This window comes from Perca fluviatilis, chromosome 4 (assembly GCF_010015445.1).
Source record: "Perca fluviatilis chromosome 4, GENO_Pfluv_1.0, whole genome shotgun sequence".
Taxonomy (NCBI): domain Eukaryota; kingdom Metazoa; phylum Chordata; class Actinopteri; order Perciformes; family Percidae; genus Perca; species Perca fluviatilis.
This window is the reverse complement of record NC_053115.1, coordinates 7234695-7241023: the sequence shown is the minus strand read 5'-3', so window position 1 is coordinate 7241023 and position 6329 is coordinate 7234695.

Below are 6329 nucleotides of genomic sequence, written 5' to 3'. Positions count from 1 at the left end.
TTGTTTTCCCTAACAACCTTCATTTAAAAACTGCATTTTGTGTTTACTTGTGTTAACTTTGACTAATATTTAAATTTGTTTGATGATCTGAAACATTTAGGTGTGACAAACAAAAAATAAGAAATCAGGAAGGGGGCAAACACTTTTTCACACCACTGTATTGTAAATAACAGTGAACAGACAAATATTATGACAAATGGAATTATACAGATAAAGTGTTAACAGCAAGTAAAAATGTTTTAGGAAAATGGAGAAACAAATAAATGCCAGTGATGAAATATGTGTTTTATTACCAGGCTTTTTATTCCAGATGTGAAACATGTATATTCTTTTAGGCTTGTATTCTGTCCTAAATTCTTGTTTTTCTTACAAGAAATGTCTAAATTAGGTGACCAGTAATTGTTACTTAATTAACCTTTGCAAGCAAATGCTTATAATATAAATCCTTGTGAATGAGTTAGAAAAGTACTGTATTTGTTGTATAAGGATTCACATGCATATATACAACCTGCAGTCTAACAGAGAATCAATAAAAACAGATGACACAGTTTATGTCTGTGCTTGAGAAACAATTACTGACAATGTGGGCAAACGCTCTGGGTTTAGATCATCAGAAAGTTGGGTTTCTGAGCAGTGGCGATTCCTCTAGGAGGACAAAGGAAGCCTGGCCTCCCTGTAAAAATATAAAACATAATTTAACATATGGAATTATAAATTTACGGTTGTGTCTTTTACTGATTTTGCAATTTCCCTTAACAAAACATTCCATTATCATTTCCTTCTATAGCTGTTGGAGCGAAACAGCGCCCCTCTGTGCACTGCGTGGGTGGTGCAGTCCTGTCTGTGCTCTGTCTAGTGGCCAGTAAAATACTACGAATGCTCAAAGGAGCTTTTCCTGGCATCCCTTAGAGAAAAACATTTTCAGCCAATCAGATTGAGGCTAGGTTTGACCGAGCTCGACATTTAATGGTCAATTAGACAGTGAAAGAAATGGACAGTAGACTTCGACGCAGATCAGTGAAGTCAATTAGAAGCACGTTTCCGGTGATGGCTGAGCGTTGCTGCGCAGCCTCCAACTGAGCTTGATGACGTAAATGTGACGTGATCAACCTGTCTGAAATTGGGCCTGGGAGGACTTCCAGCTAGGAGTCAGTACGGATGGCGACCAAGAGGACACGGGCTCCGCGGTTTACTACCGACGCCTCTTTTTCCAACTACTTGATGTCATTGTGAAGCATACAGACACAACGTTTCCAAGACATGAAGAATCTGAGTTTTTTTCATGTCATGGATAATGCATTGTTCAAGACATGAGATCACTCAGATGGTTGAGACCTACACAATGTTTGATGAACAGAGACTGAGAAATGAACTGCAGGTCATCTATGCAGATGCCCTCTTTCACAAGCCACCAGCTGAGCTGCTGGATATGCTCGTAACAGATGAGCTGACCACTGCCTTAACTGAGGTTTGCAAGCTACTGAGGCTTATGCTGTAAACATGTCAACGTATGCTTGGTATATAAAGTCACTCACAACCTAGGTCCACTGACACTCAACAGAAGATCAGATACTGTTTGAGTAACAAGGGGATCCTTTCCGCTGCAGAAAGGTCAGCCTGGTCCATCAGAGGGTTAAGTGGAATTTAATCCCAAACCACATCAGACAGTCAAACACATATGTCTTTTACTATGCAGCTAAAACACTGGATGGTCAATACATAGACATGTCAGCACTAAAACTATGTATAATACATTTATTCGGTTAGTTTGTAAAGTCAACATATATGAATTTTACTTTTTGTTTCCTTCTAGTTTAATACTGCTTTTATTGTTCTTAACAGCTGTGTCTGTTCTAATCTTTTCTTTCACCTTATACTCATACTATTGCTTTGTTGTATATTTTTCTGCTTCTGTGTTGTTTCTAGTCTTGTGCTAAGTTCTGCGTTGTGCTTTCTTTTGTTGTATTCTGTTTCTGTGATGTTTTGTGCTAAGTTTTGTTATGCTTGTGTTGTCTTCCTTTTTGTTTCTTTGTATTTTAAAAAGCCTTTTTTAACATTGAGGGCAGGGGACTACAGATGAAAAATAGCCTTTTGGCTAATTCTGGCTTTTTTAACCCATGGGAAATCATGTGTTTTATTAATTTGCACTGCCTCCTTTCATAAAATAAACTGAACTGAACTGATACCCGTTACAAGTAGCTACATCTGCAGAAAGGTCTTTTTCCTGCCTGAAAAGGATTAAAACCGCTGTGGACAAGAGAGACTGGGTCCCTTAGCGAAGATGTCAGTGGAAGCCACTGTAACACAAGACCTGAAGTCCTGTGGAGAGCTATATGACAGAGTCACTGTCAAGTTATCTGGGTTTCATCATCATCATCAGTGACTGCCTCAAACTTGAAAAAGCCCTCGGCATAGGTTCCCAATGCCGAGGGCTTTGTTGTCCTCATCTCTCATCTGGTTGGGAAGGATCAGGATTTGACCTTTTCCAGCTGTTTCACCTGATTTCCACTCCTGCTGCCCACTTTGGCCTGACCGGACCCATGGTTTGAGAAAGAAGCCACCAGCTCTCAACATTTCCTCAACTGCTGCTGTGACTTTGTCCAGTTGTTTCAGGTCGTTGTGGGAAGTTAAGAGGTCATCCACATAACTATCCTCAAGCACTCTGCGTTCTTCCTCCAGGTGAGAAAACACATGCAGTCTTGTGGTTTCTCGCATAACTAGTTGTGCAATACCCCAATATTGACTCTTGGGATGGCATTTCACCTATGTCCTCATCTTCCTTGTCCCTCCAGAGGAATCAGGGGAGATGCATTTCCTCTTCCTCCAGCCACACTAAATTGTACATTTATAAGGGTACTGTCATTTTATTTGTGTACCACTGAGGGTGAGTTGCAGAACAAATTCGCTGGACAGCTGCTGTCCAATGACAATAAAACGTATTCTATTCTATTTTCTTTATGTCTCCTAGAGCTGCGTACACACCTCTTCTGAATCTCAACAGGATAGCTCTGATTGGATTGAGAACATCTGGCCCCTTAAGAAGAAAATCATTCATGCTTAGTCCTTTGAACTTCTGACTGCTGTTCCACACAAGTCTTACTGGGGTTGTCACTGAGTGAGGGTTTGGCGCCACCAAGTGGCTTACATACCACACAGGCCTGTTCCAGCTGCTCACCCTTTCATTTGTGAGTTTTATGGCTGCCCCTCTTAAACCCATCTCATGGACTTGGGTTGCATATGCGACTTGCCACTTTGGTGTCTTTCTCATTCTTTCCATCCTCAAGAATGTGGCCTCCACAGCACTTTTGTTGTAGGGGAGTGATGCAGGTTCCTCAATCCATGGATATCTAGTGTCCTAGTGTGGAGATGTCACATGAGCGTCTTCCTTGACATAGGTGAGGCCTCCCTTGATGATCTCCAGTTCCCTCTCCTCCACCAGGGTCATCTCTTTTCCTCCTGGTTGACAGTTTCCACACTGAGATCCTCCACACCGTGGGTCACAGGCTGCTCCAATGCTGTCCCATTTCCACCATTCCAGGAACTCATGATTAGTAGCAGCTGTAACTCTAACCTCAGCCATGTTTTCCTCTTGCATCTGGGCTGTCGGGCTGACAATCTACACTGACAATACACTGAAATACCAGATCAACAATGGTCAACATAATCTCCATTGTAGCATAACAATAGCCCCCAAAAGTCTAAATTAATTATTGTCTCTCATTACCAGATCACAATAAATACCCAGCTAACAGGGAACGTTCCCAGAACTTTCACTAACGTTCCTCAAAAGTTGTGTAAATGTTAGTACAAAACGTTATTAAAATAATGTTTTCGGAATGTTCATGTAACGTTATAACGTTCCTTTAACGTTGGGAAAAAAACGTTCTTAGAACAACGTTTAAGGAACGTCTTTATCACGTTATTTGTGAATGATGAAAGTTCCCACAATGTTGATAGAAAACGTTCTTAGAACAACGTTATCGGAACGTCTTTATCACGTTATTTGTGATGGATGAACGTTCTGCACAGAATGGGACCAACCCAGCTAACAAAAAAATGTTCTAAGAACATTGTAGGAACATTGATTTGAAATGTCCTAAATACGTTGAAATGTCCAGTTTGCTTAACGTTGCTGGAACGGTATCTCAAGGTTAGAAAACGTTGCTGGAACGGTAGCATAACGTTGCTGGAACGTCATCTTAAGGTTTGAAAGACGTTGCTGGAACGTTAGCATAATGTTGCCGGAACATTATCTTAAGGTTAGCATAACGTTGCCGGAACGTTATCCTAAGGTTAGCATAACATTGCTGGTACATTATCTTAAGGTTAGCAAAATGTTGCTAGAATATTATCCTAAGGTTAGCATACTGTTGCTGGAACATTATCTTAAGGCTCCATATATGTATCTCGTAAATTACCCCACTGATAATGCCCAGAATGGGACCAAACTTCTACAGTAGAACAGTAGGTTTTGTACTCAGAAACGAAATGTCCTAAATACGTTGAAATGTCCAGTTTGCTTAACGTTGCTGGAACTGTATCTCAAGTTTAGAAAAACGTTGCTGTAACGTTAGCATAACGTTGCTGGAACTTCATCTTAAGGTTAGAAAAACGTTGCTGGAACGTTAGCATAACATTGCTGGTACAAAATGTTAGCAAAATGTTGCTAGAATATTCCCCTAAGGTTAGCATACTGTTGCTGGAACATTATCTTAAGGCTAGCATTGTGTTGCTGGAACGTTATATTAAGGTTAGTATAAAGTTCAGGAACGTTCGTTCCCCAAAAATTTTATTAACAATAAAACATTCAAATAACGTTTATTTGGAACATTTCAAGAACATAAAAATGTGCACTTTCTGTTATGTTATCATGTTATTTTAAGGTTGGAATACTAAGAATAATGTTTCTACATCAGTCTTTCAACTATATTTCTTAACACAACCATGTGAATTACAAGTGCCCACTTTTAATTATAACTGCACACTTTTACAGCACATCAAAAAGTTGAAAATGCACGTAAAAGTCCTGTGATATATATGTCAATGGTGAAAACATTGAGGCCACAATAACAAAAGATTTTCTGCATGGATAATGTGTTGTTGTGTTTTTTATACATGGGCCTTTTTATGAATGATTATAATATGATAACATAACAGAAAGTACACATTTTTATGTTCTTGAAATGTTCCAAATAAATGTTACCCCAGTGGGCATTTTATGTCAATTTAACATCAATATGACGTCAAAATTACGTCACAAAATAGGTCAAAAATAAAAGACAAATTGACGTCAAAGACATCAAATCAACGTTGATTTAATGTCAGTGATATAACATGTCAGATTGATACCTTTGTTGGGCCTTTTTACAACCAGAAGGAAATAATTACAAAATATAATGACATCATGCATTCATGCATGCCATACATGGTGGTCAAAATCTTGACTATTTGTTGATGTCAAATTGACGTCAAGGTGCCCGCTGGGATGTCATGGTGCTGTCTGTTTTCCCTCTCCCCTCTCCCTTGTTGTTAGTCTTGTCTGTCCTGTGCTGAGTGGGTGTGGCGCTCCTGGCTCTCTCTCCCTCCTCGTCAGGATACCTGTGGCTTCCTGCTCACCTGAATCACATCCAGCAATCACCTCTCCTGTCTTAAACCCCGGCCTTCCAACCAGTCTCTGCCAGATCGTCTGTTCACCCAAGTGGTAACACTTGCTACGGCCAGCCTCGGTGGTTTTTATTGTACTCCTGTTGCAAGCCTTGTTTTTGACTTTTTGTGTTTTCTTTTGTGTCCAGATTCCTGCTTCAGCCCTGGAAGCCCAGTCTGCCTGGCTGAGCCAACTTGTTTTTTTTGTTGAACCTGCCTCTCACCTGTCTGCCCGCTCTCAGCCCCAGAGGATTTCAAGAACCTGCATTACTCATTGTGTTCAATAAACCTCAATACCTGTTCCGACCTTTTTCTCTTTGTCTGCGCTTGAATCCGGACAGCCTAACACATTATTTGAACGTTGTATTGTTAATACAATTTTTGGGGAACGAATGTTCCTGAACTTTATAATAACCTTAATATAATGTTCCAGCAACAGTATGCTAACCTTAGGATAATGTACCAGGAATGTTATGCTAACCTTAGGATAACATTCCGGCAACATTATACTAACGTTCCAGCAACCTTATGCTAACGTTCCAGCAACGTTCTTCTAACTTTAAGATACCGTTCCAGCAACGTTATGCTAACTTTCGAGCAACGTTATGCTAACCTTAAGATGACGTTCCAGAAACGTTATACTGACGTTCCAGAAACGTTATACTGACGTTCCAGCAACGTTTTTC